Source organism: Myotis myotis, unplaced genomic scaffold, assembly GCF_014108235.1.
Source record: "Myotis myotis isolate mMyoMyo1 unplaced genomic scaffold, mMyoMyo1.p scaffold_m19_p_8, whole genome shotgun sequence".
Lineage (NCBI taxonomy): Eukaryota > Metazoa > Chordata > Mammalia > Chiroptera > Vespertilionidae > Myotis > Myotis myotis.
This window is the reverse complement of record NW_023416390.1, coordinates 62,499,274-62,511,857: the sequence shown is the minus strand read 5'-3', so window position 1 is coordinate 62,511,857 and position 12,584 is coordinate 62,499,274. Positions and strand designations below refer to the sequence as shown.

Genomic DNA, 12,584 nt, shown 5'->3' with positions numbered 1-12,584 from the left:
TTGCTAGTCTAGAATTAGACAGAACAAGTAAGAATAAGTCAGCCAAATAATAAGTCCAAGATTCATTCATATTCTTTTGCTCTCTTCCTCTCTCTTTCTTTCTCTCTCTCTCTCTCCTAACTATTTTTTGTCATATTATTTCATGAACTTCACTTAAAGGGACAGGTAATTGTTCAGTGGCATTTTTGTGATCTAGTCATGATCATACTGCCCTGAAGTTATCCCAAGGAGTAATGCAATTTTCCCTGCTCTTCATAGATCTCCCTTCTGTGGCCACTAAGATGTTCTGCTCTCCTCCTAGGGACAATGTGACCACATGGCCCAGGTTTCTTAAGACTCCATTTCAAATATTCTACCCAGTTTTATTCATGTATCGAAGCCTGGGTCTCTTTCCCTCCACACCCTCTTGCATTAAAATTCATAGTTGGTGGTTTCATTTCCACAAGACTTTTCATGATGGCCAATTTACATCTGGAATTTACCCTGCTAATGACTCCGCTGTCCTTTTATGCTACACACTCCTGCAAGATTATTGTTACAAAAGTGCCACATTGATCAACTCATTCCACACCTTAAGCACTCAAAAATGACATCTAAGATTATTTACAGCCCAAACTCCGGACTGCAAGGCCTACCCTTCCCATGGTCCCAATCCCATACTGTTTCCACAACAAGCTAGCTGCAGCTTGTCTTTTGAACTTTATTATCCAGAATCCCCTTGTTTATATCCAGCTAACCTAGTAAGCCATCCCATTCCAGAACAGCTTATATTTTTATGTTTTTTTATTTTATTGTTTAAAGTATTACATTTCTCCTTATTCCCCCAATTAATCCCCCCTGGCCACTCCTACCCCCAAGGGCAAGCCCCCACTGCCCCAGTGTCTGTGTCAATTGGTCTTGCTAATATGTTTGCATGCAAGTCCTTTGGTTGATCTCTAACCCCCGCCCCCTGCCTTCTCCCCAAGGTTGGAGGGTCTGCTCAGTGCCACCTTGTCTCTGGATCCATTTTTTTTAATTAAATATTTATTGTTCAGATTATTACAGTTGTTCCTCTTTTTTCCCCCCATAGCTCCCCTCCACCCAGGTCCCACCACACCCTCTGCCTTTACACCCCCCCTCCCCCGTCCTCATCTATAGGTGTACGATTTTTGTCCAGTCTCTTCCCACACTCCCCACGCCCCTTTCCCCACCCCCGAGAATAGTTAGTCCACTCCCTTTCTATGCCCCTGATTCTATTATATTCACCAGTTTATTCTGTTCATCAGATTATTTATTCACTTGATTTTTAGATTCACTTGTTGATAGATGTGTATTTGTTGTTCATAATTTGTATCTTTACCTTTTTTTTCTTCTTCCTCTTCTTAAAGGATACCTTTCAGCATTTCATACAATACTGGTTTGGTGGTGATGAACTCCTTTAGCTTTTCCTGATCTGTGAAGCTCCCCTCTGGCCTGCATAGTTTCTGTTGAGAAATCAGCTGACAGTCGTATGGGTACTCCCTTGTAGGTAACTGACTGTCTTTCTCTTGCTGCTTTTAAGATTCTCTCTTTGTCTTTTGCTCTTGGCATTTTAATTATGATGTGTCTTGGTGTGGTTCTCTTTGGATTCCTTTTGTTTGGGGTTCTCTGTGCTTCCTGGACTTGAAAGTCTATTTCTTTCACCAGGTAGGGGAAGTTTTCTGTCATTATTTCTTCAAATAGGTTTTCAATATCTTGCTCTCTCTCTTCTTCCTGCACCCCAATAATTCGGATGTTGGTACACTTGAAGTTGTCCCAGAGGCTCCTTACACTATCTTCATATTTTTGGATTCTTTTTTCTTTTTGTTTTTCTGGTTGAGTGTTTTTTGCTTCTTTGTATTTCAAATCTTTGACTTGATTCTTGTGATCCTCTAGTTTGCTGTTGGAACTCTGTATAATATTCTTTATTTCAGTCAGTGTATGCTTAATTTCTAGTTGGTCCTTTATCACAACCTCGAGGGTCTCACTAGATTTATCGAGGGTCTCACTAAATTTATAGGCGGTTTCTAGAAAATTCTTGAAAAACCTTATAACCGTGGTTTTGAACTCTATATCCAGTAGTTTGCTTTTCTCCATTTATGTCATTTGTGACCTGTTTCTTTGTTTCCGAATTTTGTATGCTTCCCTGTGTTGATAGAGTGGCTTTCTGTGCCAGGTGTCCTATAGGGCCCAGTGGCTCAGCCTCCCCAGTTACCTGAGGTGGACACTCTTGGTGCACCCCTTTGTGGGCTTTGTGCACAGTCTTGTTGTAGTTAAGCCTTGATTGTTGTAGGTATCACTGGGAGGAATTGACCTCCAGGCCAATTGGCTGTGAGAATCAGCTGCGTCTACAGTGGGAGAACTTCTGTGCTGGAGACACCCTTCTGGGGCAAGACTTGGTTCAGTGGGGCTTTGGTGCTCACTGAGTTTGCCCCCTGAGTGTGTCCCTTATGGATCTGAGGAGTTGTAGTCTGGATGGTCCCACTCTGACCACTGGGTACACTGGCTCTTGGATCTCTAAGGAGGTGCTAATTTAGCCTCTGCCTGAGGCTACCCAGCAGGAGCTATGGAGAGATCTGCAGATTCCTCTCCTTTGTTTTAGGTTTGGAGGTGCCCAGATGAGGCCCAGCTGTGAAGCAATGCAAGCTGCAGTGGGGACTTGGGTCTTCTTTTAGAAGTTCTGGGTCTCTCTGACCCAGCTGCAGTTTGTTAGGTAATTTTCATATTGCAAAGGGCCAGGCCTTTCATATGCAAAAGTCCCTGTGCACAGCTTGGGTGGGGCGGGGTCTCAGGGGGTCAACAGTGTGGAGCAAGCCTCTATGGCTGCTCCTCAGTCCTACCCTAAGAGGCCCCGCGTTTCAGTGTCCCAGTAATCGCTGCAAGCACCTCTGAGAGAAAGCTGCCCTCGAGTTCCAACCAATGCCAGACAGTCCAGTTTCTCCCGTATGAGTCTGGGTCCCCAGAGACTTGCCCAGAACTGGAGCTCAGAGCAGTCAGGAGCTTGAGATCCCCTCCCACTTGAAAAAGACAATGGTGTCCTCAGTTGCCAGCCCTTTCCATGTGTGCCTGCATACCTCTGCACTTTACTTCCGCACCTCCTCTGAGTCTCAGTGTGCTTTTCTCTTTCCTTCTAGTTGTAGAATTTCCACTTAGCCAACCTTCCTATGATTCTGGATGATGTTCGTTTTGTCTTTTAGTTGTATTTTTGAAGTGGTTGTGTGAGGCAGCAATCTCCGGTGTTTACCTATGCCGCCATCTTGGTTTCTCTGGATCCATTTTTGTTCATCAGTTTATGTTGATCATTATATCCCACATATGAGTGAGGTCACTGGTTGATTTTGCTTAGCATAATGCTCTCCAGTTCCATCTATGCTGTTGCAAATGGTAAAAGTTCCTTCTTTTTTATAACAGCACTAGAGGCCTGAAGCATGAAAATTTGTGCAAGAGTAGTCCCTCCTTCCCCCGGCTGCTGACACTGGCTTCCCTTGGGTACCCGAGACCAGGGCTTCCCTCCTCTGGCCACCAGCAGGCACCTGGGATTCCAGCTGGCTTCCCCTGGGCCGCCCACAGGCACATGGACCCGGGATTGGCTTCCCTCCAGCCCCAGCTTCATCAGGAATGACGTCTGGTCTAATCAACATATTACCCTTTTATTATTATAGATAGTATTCCGTTGTGCAGAATAATCTTATCAACAAACTGGGCTCCTTCTCATCCTCATCATTTTCCTTTTCTGAGATGTTTTTCCTCTCCTTGCTATTATTTCCATCCTACAGTTGTACAAGTGAACTTCCAACCAACACATATCATGCTTTAAATGCAGTGGTGATATCTAAAATATGAGCTGATCAGTACAGGCACTGAATCATCAGGGAGGCTCTAGCCAAGAGTGCTGGATGGGTGTCCTAGGGAATCCTTCCTGGGCCAGTCATTAATCCTACAGTAACTGGATCCTGGGAAGGTGGTGGTGGGGTGTGTGTGTGGGAAGGGCGGGGGGAGAAGGGTGTTGGTGAGTGTTGGGAATTCCTGGTGGAGGAGCAGGTATGGCCAGGGCAGTGGAGGCACTGCAGTGGGTGTAGGGAAAGACTGCAACCAATTGGCACAAAAGTATGTCATTATTTAATATGGGGTATGAACGCCCAGGGCATGCTGGTGAACACCAGCATCAGGCTGCTGATGCAGCCCCAGGCTCAACTTCAGCTCCTTGTCCAACAACCTCAGAAGCAGTGATCCTTCCCCACTCTGAATTATTTTAGCATGTTGTCCATACCACATACTAGGCACATTTATAGCCTTGCATTGCTAATTTTGTGGAATTCATCCCAAGAAAATGGGAATCTTTTCCAAATCAAGAGTTGTACTGTTTCTTTGTCTCTCCCTAAATGTCAAATGTAGTACTATTCTTAGGCAGTCACTTATCCTATATTTATTCCTGAATAAATGAATGAAAATTGATTGATTGAATAATTTGGAACTATATACATCATAATAGAGTCATTTAAAATCATTTAGAGAGTGAGGGAGTAGCATACATCTTTGAAGCTCTGTTAGGAATGAGGTATACTCTTCCCAGAAATATCCACAGCTACATAAAATTGGGCATAAAATTTCAGGTATCTCACTTTTCTCCTAAGCCATTTATAGATTTCTAAAGAATTAACTTTAAAGTCTTTGCATCTTACAGGTACATTCACTAATGACATGAAGGAAACAGCACTTATGCAGTGAGAGTCCATGTTGCTTAAATTTACAGCCAGACTGACATTTCATCTGATGTGCACTCCAAGTTAAAGCTGGTTAATGATGACTATGAGCAGGCCTACAACTTAAAGCTTTCAAAGCTTTACTTTTTTATCAGCACTCTTGATTTTATAAATAATGAAGCTCATCAACCCTATTCTTACCCAAATCTCCAGATAAGCTTGAGGGTAGTAGGACTTCGTGGGGGATCCAAACTTTTTGTTTTTAATTATTTTTTTTAGAGAGAGAGAAGGGGAGAAAGAAAGAAAAAAAACACTGATGTGAGAGAGCAACATCGATTGATTGCCTCCTGCATGCACCCTGACAGGGGATAGAGCCCACAACCTAGATATGTGCCCTGACTGAGAATGGAACCCGTGGCCCTTTAATGTGTGGGGACAAAGCTCCAACCAAATGAGCCATACAGGCCAGGGCATCATGAGGGATTCAAACTTTTTTTTTTTATTCTTTATCTTTTTTAAATATATTTTTATTGATTTCAGAGAGGAAGGGAGAGGGAGAGAGAGAGAGAAACATCAATGCTGAGAATCATTGATAGGCTGCCTCCCACATGTCCGCCACTAGGGATCCCATTTGCAACCAGGGTATGTGCCCTTAACTGGATTTGAACCTGGGACCCTTTAGTCTGCAGGCTGATGTTCTATCCACTGAGCCAAACCAGCTAGGACAAATTTTTTATTGTTTAAAGTATTACATATGTCTCCTTTTTCCCCCATTGACCTTTCCCTGGCCACTGCCATCCCCCAGCACATGCCCTTACCCCCTGGTGCCTGTGTCCTTTGGTGATGCTTATATACATGGATACAATTCCTTTGGTTGATCCCTTACCCCCCCTCTCACCCTCCCCTGCCTTCCCTCTTCTAAACATTTTTTAATAAGGCCTTGTAGCATCTCTATGAAGGACGAACAGTTTATACCTCATCAAAGTCCCAAAGTGAACTACAGATGAATGTTGATGTTAGCTAGGTATTCCAGTGAGACAGTTACTTTAGGGGAGCTCATTCTTTTTCATCCCTGGGATCATAGTATCTCCTTGCCACTGTCTGGAAGGCAGAAGAGCAACAGGACCCATATGCTTGAGGTAGTGGTCCAGTCTCCTCCCAGGATGTTGTACTGCTGACTGAGGGTTTCACTTAAAGTGCACTCACTACTGGTTATATCATAGACGTCAAATAACAAATGCCAGTAACAGTCTGGAGTGGGAGCATCATTCACTAGTTGAGCTATTAGTACCACAAGCCTAAATGTGAAGAGTGTGATTCATGTCTAACTGGGAGGGGTGGCATATAAAAATGCAAGATCAACTTTGTCTCAGACAGGACTTTGTTCATCAGGGAAAGCAACCTTCCTACGTAAACCAAAGTGCAGACATGAGGTATGAAATAGTGAGATCATCTTCACTAAGGCTCTGTGTGGAAGTGACTCCCACTGAGTTACGCGCCATGACTCAAAGAGATGGGACTTCCATCAACTCCCTGAGGCAGTTAACTAGGCTCTTTGTAATAAACTTCTTTTTGGAAGAAAGAAGAGAATTTGATTACAGGGGAAGTTCCTTGCAATGTTGGAGACATAAAGTTGAGGGGGAAAAAAATGGCACTATCTCATATTTCATACTAATTTGCTTCACTTCTTGGAAAAGTAAATATCTTTTATGTACTATTAATTTTTGGATTGATTTCTATTGTCTGAAACTTCTTGGAGCACACTATTACGACAAAGACATTAGAAATGGACATGTAGAGAATCCCAGAAGAAAATAATAAGGAAAAAGAGTTCAATAAAGCCCTAACCGGTTTGGCTCAGTGGATAGAGCCAAGGGTCCCAGGTTCAATTCCGGTCAAGGCCATGTACTTGGTTGCAAGCACATCCCCAGTAGTGGGTGTGCAGGAGGCAGCTGATCGATGTTTCTCTCTCATTGATGTTTCTAACTCTCCCTCTGCCTTCCTCTCTGTAAAAAATCAATAAAATACATTTTTTAAAAAGAGTTCAATAAATACTAACTTAAATTAGAGCTAAACTATGCTTTTCTGACCTGAGACCAAAATAATGTTCCTGGGAGACACAAAGAAGTCAGTTTTCCAAGAAATCTTTGGAGAAGTTACATCTAGACCATGTAGAAGAGAGGGTGTGCCATTGAGGTGTCTGTGACTCAGCGACAGCTTTATTTTCATCTGCTTTGACAACTGTGATAACAAATGAAAGTTATCTCATGCAAGAAAAAAAATCATTCTCTATGTCATTCTATATAGTGTGGGGTCCTGCCCCCGTGTGGCTAGAATCAGCCGTGGACAAACTACAGCCCACGGGCCGGATCCGGCCCATTTGAAATGAATAAAACTAAAAAAAAAAAAAAGACCATACCCTTTTATGTAATGATGTTTACTTTGAATTTATATGAGTTCACACAAACACTCCATCCATGCTTTTGTTCCGGCCCTCCGGTCCAGTTTAAGAACCCATTGTGGCCCTCGAGTCAAAAAGTTTGCCCATCCCTGGAGATCCTTACTGAAAACACATGACGATAATGTGAGGTTCAGGGGAGCTCACATGGCGCAGGGAAAGAGCATTGGAAGCCATGTCCCTGGTCTCTTCTGCGGCTAATTTACAGTGTGGTCTCAAAACCCAGCCAACCAGAAGTAGGGAGTTGGGTGAGGAGGTTTGGATGGTGAGGAGGTTGGGGAAGCAAAGAATTCCCGGCTCTCTTCTGCTGTCTCTTGATTTGCGGCAACCCCTGTGTAACAGTGAAAAGCAATGTATTTTGGTTATGGGCACAGAACATAAGTACTATCAAGCCCAATGTTTCTGCAATTATGCCCACTGTCTCCACCAAACGAACATCTGGCCATTGTGGGAAGAGTGGTTACCATAGCAATGAAAGTAGTACGTTTTACACAGGAGTAGCCTTTGAATATAGGGGTGGGCAAAAGTAGAATTATGGGCTACAGGTATATCATTCAAAAAAATTGTAGTGAGATGAGTGAATAAACAAAATGCAGAACTTAGAAAGCAGAAATAAATTCTGACATAAGCTACAATGTGGATAAGTAGTATTTGCATGTGAACCTTTGTATGACATTATAAAATGGCATAGACAAAACTAGTCACTGTCTTTAGGAAGACATTATTTTCAGATTGATTGGAAAAGAGAAGACAGATTTGTGTGTCTGGCAGTGAACTCTCTCTTATTATTTGGAAAGTGAGCCCAAGTCATTTTATATGGGAATTCAAGAAAGAGGAGGCTTAGAAAGTTGAGAGAAGTTATTCATTCGATGTCAAAGTAAAGAAAAGAGGAAGAGGAAAAGAGAAAAGAGGAAGGAGAAGAGAGGAAGAAAAGATTCCTGAGCTTGGCACGCTTCTTTGACGAAACACTGCTCCCTTAAGCTTCCCCTGACATGCTTACATACCCACAACTTGGGACCCAAGATAGAAAAACAAGGTTGAAACCAAACTTTCCATTCTACTTTCCCCAAACCCCCTTATATTAGTCACTTTGGTGTTGCAAAATTCAGAGTTCATCTAGTCCAACTGTCAACCAGATGCTTGAATCCTCTCCACACAGTTATTCCTTAGTTGGGCTGACAGCTTACTTAGTTAATCTTTCAATCATTTTTTCCTGTTGGGCCCATAGAATTTTACATAAAAACAACTCTCAGGGAAAAGAGAAAAATAAAAATAAAGAAGCACATTCTAATTTAAATGTTACATTCTCGATTATTAATTACTAGAGGCCTGGTGCATGAATTCGTGCACGGGTGAGGCCCTCAGCCTGGCTGTCTCGCCCAGTCCCGATCAGGGTTGATCGGGGCCGGCCAGAGGGAGGGACCACGGAGTTTGACTGGCCACGGGAGGTTGGCTGTGGGAGCACACTGACCACCAGGGGACAACTCCTGCATTGAGCGTCTGCCTCCTAGTGGTCAGTGCACATGATAGTGACCAGCCATTCAGTCGTTCGGTCCCTTAGGCTTTTATATGTAGAGATATTTTAAAACAGTTTTAAATTCAGTTGGGCCCGGCCAGTGTTGCTCAGTGGTCGAACATGACCCATGAACAAAGAGGTCACGGGGTTTGATTCCCAGGCAGGGCACATGCCCCCTACTGGAGATTGAGCCCACAACATGTGCATGTGCCCTAACAGGAAATTGAACTGGTGACCTCTTGGTTCATGGGTTAATGCTCAACCACCAAGCAACACTGGCTGGGTTGTGTTTGAGGGTTTTAAAGTCTGGGCATTTAAGGGATATCTTAGGGGAGGATCCCAATAGAATATTGATCAGCTTTATGCTGATGTGCCAAAATGAGGTTTATTCTCTTAACTTGTCTGTCCTTGGGTGTGGCTGGCAAATGGCACTAATTGGATTTCTGTTATGTCCCCCAGAGTAGGGTGATTTAAGCTATTCACTCTCTGGTTGGGGCGGAGGTGTCAAAACCATTTACTCTTAAGTGTCCTTGGTTTAGGGAAGATAGGATTTACTAGATGGCTGCACACTGCTATTAGGTCAGGAACTGTCTATTTCCCTATTCCATTTATCCTGGTTTACTGGCCTGTTTCACTTATATAATTTCCTTTTAACATTTCTCTTTACAAACCTTTCTATAACTTTCACAAAACTTTTTACCCATTCAGAAATAACCAGCTTTAGAACAACTCACTTTTTTCCATTCAAAACGTGTCTCCATTCCTCATATCTTTTGTTACCAAAACCACACAATTTCTTTCAAATTAGAATTCTTACTTTTTAGAAACCTTGATTTTATTGTCTTATTTTCTGTTTTCAATTTAATAAAATTTATTACAGCAGGTTGAGCAAAGCATATGTTTCTTCATTCCTTTTTTAAAAATCTTTATTGTTGAAAGTATTACAGACGCCCCCCTTTTCTTCCCCATCAGCCCCTTCTAGCCTGCACCCTCTCCCTTTCCCCTGCCCCAGGCCTTCACCACATTATATTCTGTCGATGGATTATGCATATATGCATACAAGTTCTTTGGGAACCTTGATTTTTTTAATGACAACTAAAAAGTAAGTAATTAGCCTTTCCGGCATCCAAGATGTCGAAGAGAGGACATGGTTGGTCCTCCAGGGAGAAATTCCGGATTTCCCTGGGTCTTCCAGTAGGAGCTGTGATCAACTGTGCCGACAACACAGGAGCCAAAAATCTGTATATTATTTCTGTGAGGGGAACAGGGGACGACTGAACAGACTTCCTGCTGCCGTGTGGGTGACATGGTGATGGCCACAGTCAAAAAAGGCAAACCAGAGCTCAGAAAGGGGTACATCCAGCAGTGGTAATTCGACAACGAAAGTCATGCCGGAGAAAAGATGGCATGTTTCTTTATTTTGAAGATAATGCGGGGGTCACAGTAAACAATAAAGGGGAAATGAAAGGTTCCGTCATCACAGGACCAGTAGTAAAGGAGTGTGCAGATTTGTGGTCCAGGATGGCACCCAACCCTGCAGCATTGCATGGTTCTCTGGTGCATTTATAAAGGAAAAACCCATTAAAAATTGGTGACATGAGAAAAAAAAATAATTAATTAAAATAAAAATTAAGTAATTAGCCCTGGCCAGCTTGGCTCAGTGGATAGAACATCGGCAGACTGAAAGGTTCTGGACTCGATTCCGGTCTGGGGCACATGCCCCGATTGCGGCTCGATCCTCAGTGGGGGGCGTGCAGGAGGCAGCTGATCAATGATTCTCTCATCATTGATGTTTCTATCTCTCTCTCCCTCTCCCTTCCTCTCTGATTAAAGAATAATAATAATAATAATAATAATAATAAATTTTTAAAATAAATAAATAAAGTAACCTTTATTTAAAGGCTGGTCTGAAATTTTTTTAAAAAGTAAGTAATTAGCATCCTTTAGATTGGCAAGTGCATTTCACAACTTCTAGAAATACACTCACACTTTTAAAAGATATACTTCTAATAAAGTGTAAGACATTTATTAACAGCTTCAAGTGTATTTTCTATTAAAAAAAATAATCGGTTAACTTCAGGCTTGTCTAGCAATCAGTGTTGAACAGTTGAAATAAGTTAATTGATCTGCTTAGATAGCAAAGATTTTTTTCCTTTCAATAAGGATTACTTCCCAGAAACTTGCATCTTAAAAGATGGCCCAGATCAGAGTTCTTTAAAATCAGGTATTTGTATCTCAAAGGTACAAGGAAAGAAATTCCAGCTGCCCCTACAAGGCTATTGGTTTCATAAAGCCAATTATCTATAAGCATTTTGAGTTGAACAGAGGGGGCTGTAGGAAGGTAAAAGGATTTAGTGGGCCTTTTTTCTGGAGCCACACCTCTGGCCCTGTAAAGACTATTTGTAAGACAAGGACAGTCATTTTTAACACCTCAAGGATTAGCAAATGTTGGCAAGGGACTAACAAGGTCATTCACCCATTTTTGGAATATTTCTTTCCATTTGGGTATATTTTTCTTTCAGGATCTGTAGCAATGACAGTAACCTATTTTACAGGTAGCATATAGCTGAGGGTCATTTCTGAGACCCATAATAGGTTTGCGTGTATGGAAAAGACACATAGATCTAATGAGACCTCATCCTCCATTCACTTAGATTGGGAACAGCAAAACAGGTCTAGCTGTAAGATAGTATTAAATTAATGGTCTTATTAATCAGCCAATCCTCTTCATTGTCCACTTTATAATGGGGCCAGGCTATGTTTCAAAAAAAGCTTGAGCCCAGCCGGCGTGGCTCAGTGGTTGACCTATGAACCAGAAGGTCATGGTTCGAAATTCCTGGTCAGGGCACATGCCCGGGTTGTGGACTCGATCCACAGTGGGGCATGCAGGAGGCAACCAATCAATGATTCTCTCTCATCACTGATGTTTCTATCTCTCTCTCCCTCTCCCTTCCTCTCTCTAAAATCAATAGAAACATACTTAAAAAATAAATAAAGTTTGAAGGTCTCAGTCAAATTTCTCCCACTTGAAGAATATGCATCATCCAAAAGGGTACCTCAAGGAACTGTGGACTGGTTCGCCATCTATGGAGAGACAGATAAATTCTGAGCCAAGAATTAGAGGTGTTCTGTTAGTCTGGGCTGTTTGGGGCTGTTTTGCAGGCACCTGCTGCCCAACAAATATAGCCCCTTCAAGCAAGGAATCCCTCTCTAGATGACCTCTGGCCTTAGCCAGTCTTACTGGGGAACCCCCTTTATCATGTCTGTCCACATGAGGGGTGCCTAGTACCTTTGTTGCCTCAAATGGAGAAGTATCATCCTACAACTCTGGTCTCCAGTAGTCGGAATAGTGGCCTGTTGCTCTGTCTTTCATGTTTCCAAAAGCCCTGGTTCTTTAGGAGGATTGGGAGAGAGAGAGAGAGAGAGAGAGAGAGAGAGAGAGAGAGAAGTCGCCCCTCCAAGGGAAGGGAAAGTCCCTGTTAAGTTATCCTTGAGAGTCTCATAGAAGTTGGTTTCAGGGATTTAGGGAGTATACAGAAAAAGGGTTTTAAAAGACAGGACCCACAAGGGTTCAGAGAAGATTCATAATGACCTATGTTAGCTGGGCCAGCCAGAGGCAGCACCGCAGGCCCTGAGGGCAAATCCAGTCGGCCTTCTCTAGGAAGAGCAGAAACTGCCTGGTGTCCCTTATTTTCAAAGCAGAATGAGCTTAGGCTCTCATTTACCAGGCAAAAGGTTAGGGTTAGACCTTCAGAAAGCATTTCCAATTGAAAAGCCAAAGTTAAAAATCAGCCATCTTTCCCCAGCCCTCCCCCGCCCCTTTTCTTAGTTATTTTGATCCTGATCTAGAGCCTAGGGTCTCTCCTTGAGGATTTAAAAACAAACAAACAAACAAAAACACCTTAAAGAA

General features: G+C 42.7%; 1 pseudogene; it reads left to right on the top strand.

Moving 5' to 3' along the window:
- Positions 1-9,805: 9,805 nt before the first annotated feature.
- LOC118662057 lies at positions 9,806-10,243 on the top strand (annotated as a pseudogene).
- Positions 10,244-12,584: the final 2,341 nt, after the last annotated feature.